Source organism: Ambystoma mexicanum, chromosome 6p, assembly GCF_040938575.1.
Source record: "Ambystoma mexicanum isolate Mex_15411 chromosome 6p, UKY_AmexF1_1, whole genome shotgun sequence".
Taxonomy (NCBI): domain Eukaryota; kingdom Metazoa; phylum Chordata; class Amphibia; order Caudata; family Ambystomatidae; genus Ambystoma; species Ambystoma mexicanum.
Genome location: NC_090935.1, coordinates 25,355,954 through 25,376,194, shown reverse-complemented (window position 1 = coordinate 25,376,194; position 20,241 = coordinate 25,355,954). Strand labels below are relative to the sequence as shown.

The 20,241-nt window shown below is 48.4% G+C and overlaps 1 protein-coding gene across 1 annotated transcript in view; it reads left to right on the top strand.

Moving 5' to 3' along the window:
• ARHGEF39 (Rho guanine nucleotide exchange factor 39) overlaps positions 1-20,241 on the top strand; it is a 158,801-nt gene that overhangs the window by 14,242 nt on the left and 124,318 nt on the right. The gene's annotated exons all lie outside the window — the stretch shown is intronic.

The following is a 20,241-nucleotide window of genomic DNA, read 5'->3' as shown; positions in this document are numbered from 1 at the left end:
CTAGTTCAGCTTTAGACAAAATAATCTCATAACCTGATGCCCTCTGTGTCGTTAGTGTGGACTTAGGTTTATTCAATATCGCAAATAGTGCATGTTCCACAAATAGTGTAGTTGGACACCCCATAGTTATTGCTGATGCTTTTTCTACTGCAAAAGCAGCTGCAGCAAGACCTTGTTCACAAGAGAAGTGGCCTAACATTATAGGGTCTAAGTGACCGCTGTAAAATGCTACTGGTTTATAGCCCATGCTAGTTTTTTGGGCCAACACTGCTTTCATCACTGCTGAGTCGCAATGTGAAAATATAAAAAAGCGCCGCTCATAGTCTGGGGATGCCAGTACTGGAGCAGTTGATATCGCGTCTTTTAATTCGTCAAATGCCTCCCTCATTTCCATAGTCCACCCCAACTTTTTCTCCCCTTTATTTGCTTCCTTCAAACCCTCAAGCAGGGGTCCTATGTATGAGCTGTAATCAAATACCCATGCTCTACAGTAGTTGCACAGCCCCAGAAATTGCTGCAGTTCTCTCACAGTCTGTGGCACGGGAGTGCTTGAGATGGCCTGTGCTCTCTGTGGTGCAATCCTTCTTCCATGTTGGGATATCACTTGGCCAATGTAAAGTACCTGTTCCTGACAGTATTGTATCTTTTCCATGTCTACCTTGTACCCCTTTTCAGCCAATATTGTCAACATTTTTAAGGAGTCCTCTCTACATTTACTTTCGTTTGTACTGCAAATTATTATGTCATCCACATACTGTAACACTGTGCTTTCCACCTCAACGTTACCCAAATCCATCTGTATTACTCTATTGAAAATTGAGGGTGATTCACAATACCCCTGTGGTAATCTGGTATGTTTCCACTTTGTATTTCGGTAAGTGAAGCTTGTCAAATCTTGTGAGTCTGGGTGTAATGGTATTGAGAAAAAAGCATTTTTAAGGTCAATCACTGTAAATCGTGATGCTTCTGCTGGAATGCCACACAATATTGTGGCCGGGTTTGCTGTTACTGGATACTCTGCTTCTACTATGTTGTTCAAGGGTCTGAGGTCCTGTATGAAGCGCCAAGACCCCCCTTTAGCCTTGCGCACCGGGTACACAGCTGTGTTACATGGTGATTCTGAGGGGACCAATATGCCATTGTTTATAAGGGCCGTTATGGTTTCATATATGCCCTCATCTGCCTCTTTTGACAATGGGTACTGTTTCACTCTTGGTAGTATGGCACCCTTTTTCAATTATATCCTTACACCCCCTATGCTTTTTATGCATCCCACGTCATAAGGGCTAATAGTCCATAATGATTTGGGCACCTTTGACATATCTTCCTTAAAAAATGGGACTGGGGTGCCTGCGGGTGCCTCAAGTGCCATTGCAATTTTCTGTGCTACTTGTTTGTGAGCCACTCTTAGCCATATTTCTACACTCATCATGAACACCATTTCATCTTCCTCCTTTTCTTCTGAAAACAGCTCTTCATCTGACACCTGGGTCAGCCTACATCCTTCTGCTAGTGCTATCACTGCCCTCCATGCTCTCCCTTCTTTATCTTGGGCGTGCACAGCAACATAATCAGCTGTTGCAATAATGCTCTCAATGTCCATTACAAACACCTTCCCTTCCAGTTCATTAACTGGTGTTTCTGGTCGGAACAGATAGGCTGCTGGCCTCCTCCATATTTTCCCTCCTATCCCTGGCATCCATGCAAATGCCATGGCTAGCTCGCCATCTACTGGCTCCGCCCTAATCGCTATCTGTCCACAGTATGCTTGCAAAATCTGTCGTGCTGCGAGCATGTTAATCCCTGGATTAGAGCAAATTATGCCATCCTCTGTAAAGGAGATCGTCATATTCAACCTGTTCATTATGTCTCTCCCCAGTATATTTACTGGTGAGGGACTATAATACAAAAGTGGTACTGACAGATCGTAATCTCCAATAGATAAGGGAACGTTATCAGTAAATGGAACCAACCCTTTAGCCCCAGAAAATCCTTGGGTGTTCATGGCTTCGCCTGACATCTTAAATTTACCTTCCCTTATGCAAGACCGGGTTGCCCCGGTGTCAACAAGGAATGATAATTTTTTGTCACCTATCGTTACCTCTATGCGTGGCTCCTCCGCACTATTAGGTGTTACTGACAGGATGGGACACACCAAGGCCGTCTGTGGGCTGACCTATTGGGGGTACAATGATTGGCCATTCCCTGTGTAAGGGTTGTGTCCCAACACCGTCACCCCACCCAATTGTGTTCGTTGAGTTTGGGGTGGTGGTTGTATTAGCGCCACTTGTTGTTGTGGCGGCGTCAGTTGCTGTGTTATTTGTTGTTGTGGCAGTGAATAGGTTTGTGGCTGTTGTGTTTGTTGTTGTTGGTCACTCCCTTGTTGTGACATCTGCTGTTGTTGTATGCCCTGCTGTTCTTGTGAGGTCCTAGGTTGTGCTTGTTCATTCCATGCTGGTGTTCCTGGCCTGACCCTACATGTACGTGACATGTGTCCTAATAGTCCGCAGCTCCAACACACGGGTGGTTCCCTGTTTTGCCATGGGAAGCTCCCTGTGTTGTCCTGGTATACGGGTTGCCCTGTGGGGTAGTAATTTCTAAGTCCCCCAGCCTGTTGTTGGGTATTATATCCATATCCTCTCCCTCTCATAAACCCTCCTCTCCCTCTGTTATAACTATAATACCCAGTTCCTTGCATTGGGTACCCTCCTCCCATGTTTGGTGCGTGTAATTGCAGAGGCGGCACTTGCTGTATTACACCTTGTGGAGGCGCTATTTGAGCGGGATCTTGTGCAGCCACTACTTGCGTTGGGCTTTGGGCCATTGGTGTGGGCGTAGTTATTAGAGCCCCTTCCATTGTGTATTTAGTAAGTTTTTTCTGTACTAATTTGGCCTCTTCTGTTTTCCTGTCCTCCTCCTTTTGTTTCATTTTTCCTTGCCATGTCCTGCAGTGATGTACTATAGTCAGTTGTATTTCTGGCCATGGTTTTGCTTCCATCCCCACTACTTTCTTTAGTTGTTTCTGAACTCCTTCTGGGAGCCCTTGTACTAGTATATGATAAAATATGGCTGGTGTTTTGTCCCATTGTTCTCTAGTTTCCATGCGCCACTTCTCTTGAATATCCTGGATATAATCAACAGGATCCTCATTTTCACCCATCTTACGGGAAGTAATGGCTCCTATGTCTGATGTGTCTGGGTACTGCACTCTCAGTGCCTGCCATAGCGCATGTCTGCAGTTTGCAAATGGTGCCCCATCATGCGATGTGTTTGTTATTGTTACCCCATGGAATCCCGCTCTTTTCCAAATGTCATCCGCTCTATCCCCTAATATTGATATTAACAGGCCCTTCACATCTCCTACTGCTAGTTTCTGTCCTGCGGTGTGTTTTTCCATTTCATATATCCACTTACCCGCACCTCCACTTAGTGATGGGAGCCTACATGTTATATTTTCCTTATCCGTATGTTTCCAAGGTACATACTGTGGTCTAACCCCTCCTCTCTCCAACAGTGGCATTAAATTCTGTCTTGTGTCACCCTTTACGCTCCATGATATTGAGTCTTCACACCCCTCCTCTTCCCCCGTTTCCTTTACTACTTCAAATTCTTCCTTACTACCTCTGCTCCTACCTCCCTCTTCTTCCTTTCCCCTTTTTTCATCATTTCCTGTGTTCAATATGGGTATGTTTATTTGTCTGTCTTGCCTGCGACTAGGGAGGTCCCTAAGCCGACATGCATAAGGTGTAAGTTCGTTCATGAAGGGCGCAAGCTTTATTCTGTGCAGAGAGCGTGCGGTAGTTGAACATGTAGGGTGTGACGTGGGAGGGCGTGATGGGGATGTGGGTGGCGTGGTTTCATTGGTTTGTGTTTCCCCTATTCTTTTCACTTCCTCCTTACTTCTCTCCAGCTCCTCCCATCTTCTACTCATCCAGGGCGAATCTATGTTTGTTCTAGTGAGGTATAGTTTATCTAAGTTTTCCCTTTCACTCTTCCTTCCATCCTTCTCCACTCCTCCTTCCTCCTCACTGCAAAAATCATTCATAAATGGCACCCCCCACTCTCCCCTTTTTCCTTTTATTGTTACTGTTTTTAAGTCTATTAGGTCTCTTTCTCCCTTTCCGTTGTTACCAACTGTTCCCCTTAGTGCTGATGTTGTTGCTACCTCTCTACTTTTATATACATCTCCCCATCTTTCACTCTCCCTACCCCTCCCTTCTCTTCCTTCTTCACTTCTCTCCTCCATTTCCCTACTATTTTCCTCCCTTTTCCTTTTCAGTTCCTCCATTACTTCGTTGCTCATCTGTTCCAATATCCTTTCATCCTCTCTCTTCCTTTCCCATTTCACCCTTTCTCTTTCTACTATACTCTCTATTACCTTCCCCTCTTCATATTTTTTAGCTGTCTCGGATATTATCCTCCTCCTCCATATTTCCATTTCTTTTTCCTTTTCTTCTTCTTCCTTCTTCTTCTCTCTCAGCACTACTCTTGATACCCTATCTGCTGCTGCTTTTACCCTTTCAGCTTCTCTCTTTTGCTCCTCACTTCGTTCCCTTAATTTTTCCAATTCGTCCTTACCTTCTTTCCTTTTCCTCACTCTCTCTCTTTCCTCCCTCTCAAGTTGTTTGATCAGTTCATTCTGCTCATCCCTTAGTTTAGCTAATCTTTCCTCCAAAATCTCTTCCTTCTGCCGTAGTAGCTCCTCTCCCCTCATTTCACTCTCTCTTGCACTATCCTCGTTTGTTCTCTTTACCGCCTCCCTTTCTTCTCCAGTTAGTGAGCCTCGTAATTTCAACAATATCTGTGCAGCTACCCACTCATCGTTTCCTATCTCTACAGTCTGCTCTTCTCTAATCCTCCCGTCCCCCATTGGTATCTTCCCATGAGCCACATATGGTGGAGGGCTGTATGCCGGGTTTGAGTATCCTTCAGCCGCCCTTAACTGTCCTTCTATTTCTCCTAATTCTCTTAAAGGGTACAACCCTCCTCCCTCTGTTTTCACTCCCGGTGTTATGGGTATCTCATTGCTCGGTTCCTTTTTTATGTCGTCTGATTTATCAATCTTTTCTCCTCCCTGTCTTTCGTTCCCCGTATTCTTTGTGCTTTCGCACTCCTTTTCCCCATCCGTTCCTTCTTTCTTAATCTCCTTTTCTTCCGGTGTTTCCCCCATAGTGAACATTCCATTTGGTCCTGGTCGAGACCCCTGGAACATCCTCCATAAGTTAAACACCTCCACATGGTTTGCCAACTTCTTCCCCTTGTATGTATTGTGCAGATGGTTTAGTAGTGAATGTTGGGCATATGGATCGAAACTACCATTAGGCGGCCATGGTGTTAACATTTTGTTGTCTGTCCCCTGGGTCCACTCTATGCTGTACTTAATTAACTTCTCCCTATGTGGTGGCAGTGTGGTACATATGTGCTGTAGTGGGGTAGTGAGGGTGTTCCCCCACCCTCCCGACCCTCTCCCGTATGACATAGTTGCACTCCCCTTGTTACCCTTCCCCTTACTAACAGTTTACAATATACAACCTTGTATTGCTTACCTCGCCCCGCAAGTGTGGGGACTTACGACAATCCTTTGACAAATTATGCAATAATAATAAATATGATGTTATATTATATTCCTTCCCCTACGGCCCCCTGCGGCCGAAGCGCACGCAGCCCCCTGCGGCTGCGTACCCCTTACGATGATTTTATACAGTCGTCCTGTTTCTCCGTTCTCCTCCCCCTTTTACACTTGCCGTGGCCGGCGTTCTCCGTGCGCAGCCACGCCCCTTTCCCCTTCTTCTTTCGATCCACTGGTTTATAGTTTATCTCCGTATCAGCTCCTTTATCATGCTTCTCTTCCCCACCACTCTCAAACCCAAAATTCCTTGTGCTCGCGATATCCTATTAAATCCCTACTGGTGACGTCACCGATTTCTTCGAGCTACTGGTACATTCTTGTTATGTTCTTTAAGTTCAAAATACACTTGCAATCTACCCCGCTAAACCTACAGCTGTCTTCCTGTCTCTCCTGGAACAAGGTAATCTCATCAATAATATAACCGGACTGCGCACGCTGCGTCGCCTCGCGTGTGATACGCCCCTCAACAGGAGGGCTTAACCAGCCAATTATCTTCCGTTTTGGGCAACTACGTAACTAGCTACCGCCCACAGGGAAACGTCATCTACCTATCGAGTTTCTTGCTCGGACAATAGGGAACCTCATCTACTCATTGATCAATAAATGTCAAATCGCAGGAAACCACACACACCCACCCTCACACGTAGTCGCGACTTAGGCCAATCAGTGTCTTACGAGCGGTCGCATGTGATGTTTTCGTGCTCCGCCCCCCTCTTTCTCGTGACGTAGCCGATTGCTCTCGCACTCGTTTCGCTACCATTCATTCCATTAGCAACACTAAGTTGGTTAAACCTTCGCCGCGCATCTGTACAACACCTCCCTCCTCCCTTATTTACTTCCTCCCCCTCCCTCACAATTTCGCATTGCTTGTTGTGCGTGTCATGCTCACCAAGTTCTCTCGATGCAGGGCCGCTCGACTGCGTGCACCCCTCCAAGCGGCTCGCCACCTCCCCTCGTCTGGACCACGTCTGGACACTCGCCGACCGCGGGCGGGATACTTCTCAACCGGCTCCCGAGGGCCAATATCCGGATTGCGCTGTCCGGTCCTCTCGCAGCTCCGCGATGGTCCTGTAGTCCTCAGAAGGGGGCAACGGCAGAGGGGGCCGCGCCGCCGGGCCTCCTCGCAACGGGAGTGCCTGGAAAAATTAAAAATAAAAGTCGATCTTAAACAGATCTCAGCAGTGCCTCCAACTTGTCGGGGGGAAATTCTGCCGGGGTCGGCCGGGCCGTCCGCAGACCTCCGGGCAGGGAGGCCCCAACTCCTCCCGTATATCCCAGATGAGATAGAGTATGAGACACACACAAGGAGCAAGGTGACTCTGCTGTTTATTTATACAAAACGGCAGGGATGGGTCAAGGAGCGTACGCGTTCGTCCTGACACACACACAATCGTGGGGCTCGCAGGCCCTTTTTACTGCATTATGACGCGCTACTTGCGTCACTTCAAAAAGTTAACAAAAAACCTATCGCCACTCTTAATTGGTTGCTCGAGTGGTAGGGTTAGTATAGTACACATATAGAGAATGATATTAGTGGACAAGGTGTAGTCAGGTGGTATATCTGGGTTGTCCCTACGATTAGATACATAAGAATTGTTACATGAAGACTCCTGAGGATTGGCTAATGTTACTGACGTCTGAGATAAGGGCCCCATGTTCTGATTGGTGCACCCGTGAGCTTCCCAGCCTGGGACCACCGTTGTTCCCAGCTCTCGGTGTACCTGTGATTGCAACAATGTTTCAATATGGGTACGTGCAGACAATGTGAGGATTTATTCATAGGTGGAAGGCTGACCGCTCCCACTGTAGCAGATGTCCATTGAGCCTTTCAAGTGTATTGGCCTGTGTCTCGTAGCGAGGGACCCAGACGCCTTTTTCTCCTGGGCTTTGGCATCTCGTCAGGTTCGGCTTGGTCACGTGGGGAGGGACCGTGAAAGAGGCAGAATTCTGCACAATTAATATTGCTTTTTCTACTGCGCGTCTGGTTTAATTTGCCGGCGTGACTGTAACGTTAGTGCGCGGAGTGCGAGGTTGCAACATCGTGCCTTTGATGATTTGTTCTTGGAATGTGAGTTTGCAACATTACGACCTTGGCTGGTTGCTCCACTGGGTTCTTTCTGCAGGATCAGCAACCTGACTCGTGTTTTGTTAATGTCCACAGGAGCTCTTGGTTGAGGCCTACTTGGGCCTGGTGCATAATTAGTCCGTTTGGTGCATAGGTGCTTTTAGGTTATAATAGCATATATTCCCATGACCAGTATCGTGTTTCCATTATACCTCTATGGTGGTAATGGGTTTCAAGAGAAGCGTGAGCAAGCGTTATAAATGAGCTCATGATGCGTCTTGCGTTTCTGCATTCTGAAAGCCTATGTAAAAATAATAAAGATGCACGTCCGTGAATATGCCTGTCGCCTACGTCAGAGCACTGAGTATGTTCTTCGTGTAGATTGGTGTGGAAATGTTCAGTGTGTATATTTGTACAGAAGTGCTTCCCGTTGTCTAGGTCGTCATGGCATCTCTAACGACGTGTGGATTTTAGTCTAGCTGATCCGAACCGCAGGTGTCGGCATGGCCAGTGCGGGCTGTTGGGCAGGCAGATGGACACATCCGTATGTTCCTATACCAGGGTACCTGGTCGTCTGGTAAATGGACAAACTCTTCTCGCGGCGGGTGTCTGGGCCGTGATCCTCTAGGCCAAGCGCGAGAGGTGAAGGACGGGAGCCTGGTCTTCCATTCTCCCACTTCACATCAGAAAGGGGAAAAGGAACAAAGGTATCACAAGGAAGAAGGGAAAAATAAGGAGAGGGAGGGGGGAAAAGGGTGAGCAAGAGGGCTACTGGATGAACGAAGGAAGAAAGGAAAGAGGTCCTAGAGGAAAAAAAAATAAACGAGAGGAAGGAAGGGCAAATAACAAACAGAGGAGAAAAAGCCAAGGTCCGGGAGGAAAACGAATGAGCAGGGAGCGACGGCAACCACAGTAGGAAAAACGGAAGCGTTGCAACGCGCTCACAACCCAGAAGTAATGCAATATATACTTCCGGCTGTGTACGCGCGCAACACTAGAGCGATAAAGAAAGAAGTGAGGAGGCGTGACGGGAATGCTATGGCAGGCGGAAATGCCAGCGGTTCCACACCCGCCAGCCTTGTCCAGACGTGACAGAGGAGCACACGCACCCTGGAGATGTGCACACCGGGGCTGCAGATTCAGAACTCGCTTCTGGATGAGGAGCACACGCACCCTGGAAGTGTGCACACCGGGGATTCAGATTCAGAACTCTCTGCTAGGTGCAGAGCACTCACCCTGGAGATGTGCACACCGGGACTGCAGATTCAGGACTCTCTTCTGGGTGAGGAGCACACGCACCCTGGAGATGTGCACACTGGGGCTGCAAATGCAGAAATCTCTTCTAGGGGAGGAGCACTCACCTTGGAGATGTGCACACTGGGGCTGCATATTCAGAACTCTCTTTTAGGTGTGGAGTACATGCACCCTGGAGGTGAGCACACTGGGGCTGCAGATTCAGACCACTCCTCTAGGTGAGGAGCACTCACCTTGGAGGTGAGCACACCGGGGGTGCATATTCAGAACTCTCTTCTAGGTGAGGAGCACACACACCCTGGAGGTGAGCACACCGGGGCTGCAGATTCAGAACTCTTCTAGGTGAGGAGCGCACACACCCTGGTACTGCAGATTCAGGACTCTTCTAGGTGAGGAGCACACGCACCCTGGAGGTGAGCACACTGGAGCTGCATATTCAGAACTCTCTTCTAGGTGAGGAGCACACGCACCCTGGAGGTGAACACACCAGGGCTGCAGATTCAGAACTCTCTTCTAGGTGAGGAGCGCACACACCCTGGTACTGCAGATTCAGGACTCTTCTAGGTGAGGAGCACACGCACCCTGGAGGTGAGCACACTGGAGCTGCATATTCAGAACTCTCTTCTAGGTGAGGAGCACATGCACCCTGGGGCTGCAGATTCAGAACTCTCTTCTAGGTGAGGAGCACACACACCCTGGGGCTGCAGATTCAGAACTCTCTTCTAGGTGAGGAGCACACACACCCTGGAGATGTGGACACCGGGGCTACAGATTCAGAACTCTCTTCTAGGTGAGGAGCACACGCACTCTGAAGGTGAGCACACTGGGGCTGCAGATTCAGACTCCTCTTCTAGGTGAGGAGCACTCACCCTGGAGGTGAGCACACTGGGGCTGTAGATTCAGAACTCTCTTTTAGGTGTGGAGTACACGCTCCCTGAAGGTGAGCACAACAGGGCTGCAGATTCAGACCACTCTTCTAGGTGAGGAGCACTCACCCTGGAGGTGAGCACACTGGGGCTGCAGATTCAGAACTCTCTTCTGGGTGAGGAGCACAGACACCTTGGGGATGTGCACACCGGGGCTGCAGATTCAGAACTCTCTTCTAGGTGAGGAGCATGTGCACACTGGGGCTGCAGATGCAGAAATCTCTTCTAGGGGAGGAGGGCACACACCCTGAAGGTGAGCACACCGTCTGCAGATTCAGACCACCCTTCTAGGTGAGAAGCACTCACCCTGGAGGTGAGCACACTGGGGCTGCAGATTCAGAACTCTCTTCCGGATGAGGAGCACACGCACCCTGGAAGTGTGCCCCCCAGGGATTCCGATTCAGAACTCTGCTAGGTGCAGAGCACTCACCTTGGAGATGTGCACACTGGGGCTGCATATTCAGACCACTCCTCTAGGTGAGGAGCACTCTCCTTGGAGGTGAGCACACCGGGGCTGCATATTCAGAACTCTCTTCTAGGTGAGGAGCACACACACCCTGGAGGTGAGCACACCGGTGCTGCCGATTCAGACCACTCCTCTAGGTGAGGAGCACTCGCCTTGGAGGTGAGCACACCGGGGCTGCAGATTCAGACCACTCTTCTAGGTGAGGAGCACTCACCCTGGAGGTGAGCACACTGGGGCTGCATATTCAGAACTCTTTTAGGTGAGGAGCACACACACCCTGGGGCTGCAGATTCAGTGCTCGCTTCTAGGTGAGGAGTACACGCACCCTGAAGATGAGCACACTGGGGCTGCAGATTCAGAACTCTCTACTGGATGAAGAGCACACACACCCTGAAAGTGTGCACCCCGGGGATTCTGATTCAGAACTCTGCTAGGTGCGGAGCACTCACCCTGGAGATGTGCACACCGGGGCTGCATATTCAGAACTCTCTTCTAGGTGAAGAGCACACGCACCCTGGAGGTGAGCACACCGGGGCTGCAGATTCAGAACTCTTCTAGGTGAGGAGCGCACACACCCTGGTACTGCAGATTCAAGACTCTTCTAGGTGAGGAGCACACACACCCTGGAGGTGAGCAAACCAGGGCTGCAGATTCAGAACTCTCTTCTAGGTGAGGAGCACATGCACCCTGGGGCTGCAGATTCAGTACTCTCTTCTAGGTGAGGAGCGCACACACACCCTGAAGGTGAGCACACTGGGGCTGCAGATTCTGAACTCTCTTCTAGGTGAGGAGCACACACACCCTGGAGGTGAGCACACCGGGGCTGCAGATTCAGAACTCTCTTCTAGGTGAGGAGCACACACACCCTGAAGGTGAGCACAACGGGGCTGCAGATTCAGAACTCTCTTTTAGGTGTGGAGTACACGCACCCTGGAGGTGAGCACACCAGGGCTGCAGATTCAGAACTCTCTTCTAGGTGAGGAGCACACACACCCTGGAGGTGAGCACACTGGGGTTGCAGATTCAGTACTCTCTTCTAGGTGAGGCGCGCACACACACCCTGGAGGTGAGCACACCCGGGCTGCAGATTCAGACCACTCTTCTAGGTGAGGAGCACTCACCCTGGAGGTGAGCACACTGGAGCTGCAGATACAGAACACTCTTCTAGGTGATTAGCACTCACCCTGGAGGTGAGCACACTGGGGCTGCAGATGCAGAACACTCACTCACCCTGGAGGTGAGCACACTGGGGTGCAGATTCAGAACTCTTATAGGTGAGGAGCTCACGCACCCTGGAGGTGAGCACACCGAGGCTGCAGATTCAGACCACTCTTCTAGGTGAGGAGTGCACGCACCCTGGAGATGTGCACACCGGGGATTCAGATTCAGAACTCTCTGCTAGGTGCAGAGCACTCACCCTGGAGATGTGCACACTATGGCTGCAGATTGAGCACACTCTTCTGGGTGAGGAGCACACCCACCCTGGAGATGAGCACACCAGGGCTGCAGATTCAGACCACTCTTCTAGGTGAGGAGTGCACGCACCCTGGAGATGTGCACACCGGGGATTCAGATTCAGAACTCTCTGCTAGGTGCGGAGCACTCACCCTGGAGATGTGCACACTGGGGCTGCAGATTCAGCACACTCTTCTGGGTGAGGAGCACACGCACCCTGGAGATGTGCACACCGGGGCTGCAGCTTCAGAACTCTCTTCTAGGTGAGGAGTACACGCACCCTGAAGGTGACCCCACTGGGGCTGCAGATTCAGAACTCTCTTCTGGATGAGGAGCACACGCACCCTGGAAGTGTGCACCCCAGGGATTCCGATTGAGAACTCTGCTAGGTGCGGAGCACTCACCCTGGAGATGTGCACACTGGGGCTGCAGATTCAGAACTCTCTTTTAGGTGTGATGTACACGCACCCTGGAGGTGAGCACACTGGAGCTGCTGATTCAGTACACTCCTCTGGGTGAGGAGCACTCACCCTGGAAGTGTGCACACCGGGGATTCAGATTCAGAACTCTGCTAGGTGAGGAGCACACGCACATTGGAGCATCCGTCTTTCAAAGGGAATTTTTGAAGAACAACATCCGCCGTGGCCTCCTTGTTCAGGTACTTGCCTGTGAATCAGTCGAACTTTGGGAAAAAGACAGGTTGCTAGTCAACCACAAATCCAGCCCGGGAGGCCAGACCTGTGGGACGAGCTGCTCCGTGAAAACCCACAGACCCCGCCCCCCGACATGGGCGGGCGACCTTTACCAGCACCCCAGACTGTGGCGGTAGAAGGGACTGGACACCCCGCCGGTACTCAACTGGGCACCCTGCTCAGCCGAGACCCCCTTGCCCCCCAGATAATTCCCGCCAAACCGAGCCTGTCCCTAGGCTATGCCAAGGGGGGGGCGGCAGAAGAAAACAGTCCCTGCCCAAAGGCAGGAAAAAAAATGAACTCTGGCTGTTATGCCCGGAGGTGGTAGGTGGCGGGGACGGAGTCTGAGGAAATTAAAAGTAGAAAGAGGGTTCCTGTGTGGAGCTGGGACACCTCATTGATAAGTGTTCGGACGAGGAAGAGTGGACGTGGAGGTAATGTGCCCACATGTTATGGCCCACAGTCAACACACAGATCCCTTAGTTTGGAATGATGGCTTTATTCTGACAATAAAGTGCACTTGTTGCGCAGTTACATCACTGTGGGGTACATTGCAATGTAATGGGGGGCTTCTGGTCCCAATTGGGCAAGGGAACAATAAGGAGGGTGAAGGTTGGTCCCTTTAGGAGGATCGCCGGGGCTGTGGTATTCTCCGCTCTCTGACCTCACCGGCGTCACTCTGCTGCCTCGATTATCACTAGAGGTTGCATATCCGACGAGGCTCAGTCTCTACAGTAGCAGGCGCCCCTCTCTAGAAAGAACATGGCATGATAAAGTGTTCTTTGGTTTTTTTCCCTGAGAGTTCGCAGCCATAGCTTTTAGCTCACTGTAATTTTAACAAGGTGGAATATTCATTTGCATATCAGGCTTTGTCCCGCCCACAGGGGCAGCCCAGCACCGAAATGCCAGTCTCTACACCACACGTTTGGTTTTTTTGTTGTTTTTTTTGTTTTTTTTACTAGTGTTCTGCTGCTTTAGTTAAACTTTGAAGATCTGTTTCATTACTCTCACTGCCTCAAGACCTCCCTTGTAAAGAGCCCCTTTGCTTTGATTGCTCTGTATGGCAGTCCTGCAGTAGAGGCACTTACCTTGTCTACCCCAGGCCCAATCGACGCCCTGACACATCCTTGGAGCCTGCGGTCACAGCAGCAGAAATTGTTTAGGTATGCAGCTTACTGTATATTTCAAAGATGATACAAGTATTGCTTTCAGATTAATTTCTTTTCACTGTCAAAATAAGCCTCATCTGTAGCTTTTGAATGAACAGCATACTGTTAGTTTGGCCAAATATAATAACTGTAAAAAATAAAAGTAGTTATGAAAGTTGAAGTCCGACTTCAGTTAGCCCCTGTAATAGTGGATTTGGTCAAAAAGCATGTTTTATTTGCCGTATCAAGGACCCTGTGGTCAAGCTGCCCCAGCACACAGGGCATTTCAAAACACTTTAAACTGAAAAACTGTGACACATGTATGGGGCCTGGTGGTGGTACAAAAACATGTTCCTGCCTTGATGATCTGCAAGCTACAGATTGAAGGAGGTTGATGGTGAATAAATATGCACATATTCTACCATTTGGTGTGGTGGGGACACTGAACAACACACAGAGATTAGTGGCATTCATACACAATGTGGCTCATATTAAGCACATATAATGCTCAACCAGGGAAATATCCCATTACCGTATGCATTAGGAAACATGTTCCGTTATCTACAAACTACACAGCAGCCTTCCCTAACAGGAGGCTTTTCCTATGTTGCACTGAACTCGTGTCTCATTCCTTACAATGGATTGCGTGATCACATGTATGGCTCGGAGAACCGGGATACAAAACTATTTTAAATGAAACAACTTGTACCACATAAAATACTATATTTCCACTGGTCTTTTGCATTTGAAAACCTTAAAACTACACCACCACATCAGTGCATTTTCGCTGTTCGCATATGCTTATGGAGTAAGGTTTTGCAGCTGTAACCAAGGGCACTTTTTACAATGGACTGATCTTTGCAGGTTAACACTGCCTTATCTCGAGTTGAAGAGGGGCTTATGAGTGTGAACAGGAGCAGCGCTGTGCGCTTGTGCAGTCCAAATCATTTTCATCCTGGGCTGGTTTTGAAAAGGATGGGGTCTTGGGACACCAGAACAGAAGCTGCTTGCCCTACACCCCCACTTGTACGATTTAGAAAGGCTTTCGTTTTAGTATTGCTGCCTCTCATCAGATGTATGTCACTAACAGCGTGTCACGTGCCTTAATGTCTGGAACTGTCTGCAGAAGCAAGCTCTTTAGAGAAATCCTTAGCAGAAATATGCTTGTGTTTTTTTAAACTAAAAACTGAAATTCTAAGGTCGAGGGTAACATTAAATGTAAAAATATGATGGTTTAAAATAGAAATCAGCAAGCAATATATAAGTTCAATGACGTAAAACCTTAAATACATGCTAAGCATTTTTGATAAGATCACTTGACAAACGAGACACTCAGCATGCAGGCAATAAGCACGTATTCAATGCTGTATACAGAATCTATTGTTGAATTAAAAGGTAGGTAATTGGCATCAAAGATTTAGCAGTGACTGCCAGTTTGGTATGGGTGCATCGACCCGAGCAAAAACAGATTCAAATGTGCCTGGAAATAAATAAGTAAATAATCGACGTGTGAAACGCACGTTTGCATTACACCAAATAAAACCCATTAAGCAAATGTATGCTATTTATTTTAAGCACTTTACCTAAACATATTCGAACATCCAACTTTTGCCCTTCATGCCAAGAAGCATCTATAATTTGCCAATAAATATACACGCCCCTCAGACTTGGCACTTTTGTGAGTTGGTTTCTTGGGCTGGCAACCCATCTAGCAGCCTGGATGTGATGGCCTCACACTGTTTGACCCACAGCACCGCCCTAACACTACCAAGGCTGGTGAACGTACTAGATACACTTATGAAAGGAACACTCACAAGTTGCATGAATTCACGCATCATCCATTCTGTGTTAATGACCTTGTACGGGTTGTCACTTTGTGCGGTGCTCCATCAGTGATTGTGAAGCAGTTTTATTGAATTAGAACCATACGCTCCTTTCATAAATATGCACTCCCCAACATGTGAAATGACAACACGAGTTCAAGCCTTAGCCCAGCAATATCAGATGAATTCTTACATGAGCTGATCAAAAAAGATAATTTTAACACAAACTACAACTCTTCACAAACCCGACCGATTAACAAGAGGAAATATTTCTACCAATGCATAAGCTATAGCAAAGTCACCTCAATGGAAACCCCAAAAGAAACGAACACGGCAGTCAACCCCGTGGTTGAATAGAGAATTGCTGCTCATAATGCAGCCGAGGAGAGTATGAGAGTGAGAGGTGAAAATAAAAGAACATTCAATGTGCATTTAGAGCCAAGTAAGAAATAAAAGAATTTCCAGTCTACCAAACACAGATTAAAAGCCAAAATAACTTTTTGTCTTTAATCTAAAGTAAAGTGGAAGTGTTTCTACTATGAGATTTGAGCTTGTGCCAATGGACTTGGAGGTGCCACACAAATTACAATAGCACAGAGCAAAGCCCTCTCACCCCATCCAGGATAGCTAGTGAGTCCAGCCTTTGTCCTGTCCAATTGACAGGAGTCAAGTGCTGTGTGCTGAGGTGAGGATAAGGGCGGATGGAAAGCACAACTCCTCTTCGGTTTACCACGGAGAGGACCCTAGTTGCACTCTGCAAATCCTCACGCAGAGCATGGCAGGGGGCGATTTACTTACTACCGACAGGCATGCCTTGGAGAGAACCCTTCGGGAGACTCCACTGGCCACTTTTCCTAGCACCTCAGCCCTGCACGTGTCACTCGAGGAGAGCTCTTGTAAAGTGCGCTCTGTGCCCAGTGCTGCAGGACCTTTAATTTTGTGTACTACTAGCATGTCTAGTGTTCCCGGGCAAAATCGATACATTTAGGCGCCTGCTAATTGGAGATTGTTAGCAACAGGCTGGCTGGCTCCAGACCTCTGTCTCTCGCAACTCTTTTCTACACTTCATGCAAACAAAAGGGTGAAAAAAAATAAAATGTTTTACAACGGCCTGCCATGAATAAGTGTGAGCTCCAATCCCCCTAACCCCCTCTCCTCCTCCTCGTGACAGACAAGGCCTTGACAAATGCATATTATAAAACGGGCTGAATAGACGATCAGATTAAGTGTCTGGAAGATTACAAACAAAAGTGTTTATGCTTTCAAATGAAGGAGTTAAAATCAAAATACCTTGCTGGTAGATTTGCCATACAAGTCCAGTTTGGCGCGGGCCTTCCCTGTACTGGTGTCTCGTGCATTCATGCAGAGCCCCCTCCACCAGCAGGTCGCCAGCTTTGCTCTGTTTGTTGTTCTAGGTAGGGCACTAATAATGTAGCAGCGGCAGCAGCGCGAGCACGATTCGGGCAAAGCAGACTGATCTTTATCCACGTGTGAGGTGGAGGGACTCGACAACGTTAGAAACTGCTTTGAACAGTGGCTTCACACACCTCTGCCAAGCGAGGCAGCCCAAGCATACGCTCCCCCACAGCCCTCCCAGGGTGTGAGAGCAAGCCATGCTGCTCTTACTCTCTGCAGCCCCATACAAATTGAAAAGCACACAAGTTGACAACAGGAGCTTGGAGCAATACGGTAAACCGGTTTTAACAAAGTGACGGTTTTGACAGTTAAATGAGGAAGCGCACGATATTTACACCGGTATACCGGTGTACCGTTACAACCCTAGTTTTGATGTGTGTTTTACACTTGTGTTCTTTGATTATGGAATTTTAGATAACTCCATAGGCATCATCGTTTCATATGTGTTACACAGCACCCTCAGTGCAGTGACACAGGGATGTCTTTTAGACTTCCCAAAGGTTTAAATACCTTTTCTGGGATGAACTACTGTTTCCCAGAGAATATCAAGTGAAATGGACTTTACTAGTCTTTCCAAATTCATAGACCCAGCACACACCATTTTACAATGGAGTGCTGGAGGGGTTACATAGTATCCCCTGTGTCTAAATACTCATGTAGCAGTCAAATGCTACCCTTTCCTATTGAAAAGGCTGGTGGCAGTGGTTTTACACCAGCCAAACTACCGTGATTTTTCCCGACCGCGAACACCAGTAGCTAAAAATCACGGGATTCATGTTTTTCAAGATGGCACCTTCAGCCCTTTTGTTTAAACTGGTCCCGGTCTTCTTTTTTTGCCGTTTCTGTTTGGAAAGGTCCTTCTAGTGTTTGTCTCTGCGCGCCAAACCAGGTTTGGTCCCTTTGTTCACGCCCCTTTGGCGGGCTTCAGGAGTCAAGACCGCCTCTGGCGTCTGAGTGTCTGGGGTGGGCAGGAAGTGAGGGTGGTGCCCGAAACTCCCTGTGCTTAGTCTTCTAGGAGACTCAAATGCACTCTGGCGTGATTGGCTGGCTGACTGTCCGGTAAGGACAGCCACCCTGCTGGGTGAGTGACAGCTAGGCTGGAATTAAAGGGAGAGAATGGTTTAAAAGGCGAATATCTTGGACTGGAAAGCAGTCGGCCACTGGAACGTAAGAACTGAAAAAGAGCTGGAAGATGACAGCTGCTGCATCTCCTGGACCGTTGGTTTGCCCGGTGAAGCCCTGCTGCAGGTCAGAATTGCCAAGTTCATCTCGACAGAGAAGCCTCTTCAAGGACGACTTGAGTTGGTGGGACCAATCAACTTGTAAACCACCTGGATATCATTCTCAAGGCTGGTTAGGATTAACCAGGGAGAGGGACACCAGCTTGTGTGCTTGAAGCTACAGTGTCCATCTTCTTTGCTTTTTTTTTCTACGATCTTGTGCAGTGCAAGAGTCCCCCGACGTCCTCCCTCTTGTCCCTACGACTGAGGCTCAGGAACAGTGAGATCGGCAGGAACTTCCAGCAACCAACAACTTCAGCTGCATTTGTTTCTTCACACTAAGGTACTGTGCCAACCGGATTGAGAGAACGCCACTCTCGTGGTGAAAGTTTGTGACTTTCCCAACTTGTAGGCCTAATTATCTTGTGACCCACCATATGATCCTTTTTCATCTAAACTACTTCTAAGAACCTTAGCAAAGACTTTACCATTTGATACCAGAACGGTTCTTTCCTGTCCAGAACACTAGCCCATTGACTTTGGCCTGGCCTATTGACTTGAATTGAACTCTTCAGGTGAACTGAAACAACAAGTATATGTGATCTATTCTACTTACCTTGTCCTTTTTGCCCACTCCTAAGTAACTGAACTGCTATTTTGCTCCTACTTCAGGGGAGCTCAAACTGTTTCAAAATCTTTTTGTATTGAAGTGTATTTATTGGTTTATAATATTAAGTTGCCTCCTTCTAGTGAAATGTTTTCTAAATGATTGTGTAATAATTTAATAAGTGTTTTTACCAAGAAACCTTGAGTATAAGTGTCTACTTGAACCACTGGAATTGAAAGACCTCTGTGTAACTTCTTGTACTGCTCACATTCACTCTTGAGATAAGCCTGGCTGCTCAGCTCGCTACCAAAAACGGTGTGGTACAGACTTATACCAAAGGTTGGTTTGGCTAACACCTGCAGTCCTAATTGTATGTGGTGGTCCCAGAGGGTACTGCATGCAATTTTGCTAACACTGATCCTCTTGAATATTAATTAGTGCCGGCCCTGCACAGAACCCCCACCTCTCCTAGGTTTTCCTATCCTTTGCTGTGTGATGATGGTACATCATACTCGTGTCCTGGAGCTCGGGGCAGGCTGGGTCATCGCACCACCTCACGCCTTCCTATTTACACTGCCAGGAGGCACCTTGGAGCTGGAACATCCTCGCTTCAGGGTGCTTAGAGAGATGCTGGCTCCTCTTTTCGCCAGCTCTGCATGACTGGGCTATTGTGAGAGCGGGAGCATTCCTGAAGCGGCCGGCTGGGCTGGGGCAGGACCAGCCGCTTGCCAGACTGCTGGCAGGAGACTGCCTATCTGCCTTTCAGAAGTGAGTAAATCAAGTGACCTTAGAAATGGCCGGCGACCATCTTGTACCCGCCTACCTGTTTAGGGTAGGCAATGAAATTCATGTTTCGCTCTTTAACCTACTGCACGGAAGCTCTGTGGTGTAGCTGTAAACAAAGCTCAGTGTGTTAATGCACTTGCTGAAGAACTCTCTGCGCAACTTGATGGTCAGAAACTCGCATCTCAGCATGCTAACTCTGCCTTTCACCTTTTCTAGATCAACGAAAGAGGGAACATTGAAATGGGAAAGAGTAAAACCTGTTAATAGAAAGTTCCACTGGCAGGAAGTGCTGTGCAGAATGACTTCTATCCTATAATATGGCTGGACAGGATTATCAGATCCAATGGCCAGCTTCCTTGATAAACCGCAGACGGAGAGGGATGAGGGGGGGGGGGTCGGATTATACGGTCGAGTACTGGGGTTTCATGTAAGATCAGAGAGCCCTGGCTGCCCCTTCCTGGCCTTCAGGGAGCTAGGCGTTGTGGTTCGCCTGCCTTCCCCGAAGTAGAGCCATGTAGAAAATGTAGATTCCTGAGTTACAAGCCTCACCCCCCACCCCTCCCCCCCCCACACACACCCCCTCTCCCTGGAGAAGGCTGACACCGTCAACCCATACCCCCCGAAGTATGCATACAATGTGCAGCTTTCCACATCTTCCTCGCGTGACAGTCTTAATATGGAACACGTTGCTGCGTGCATTATGAGATGACTTTAAAAAACAGGTTTTTTCTTTACTATAATCTGAAATATCTGG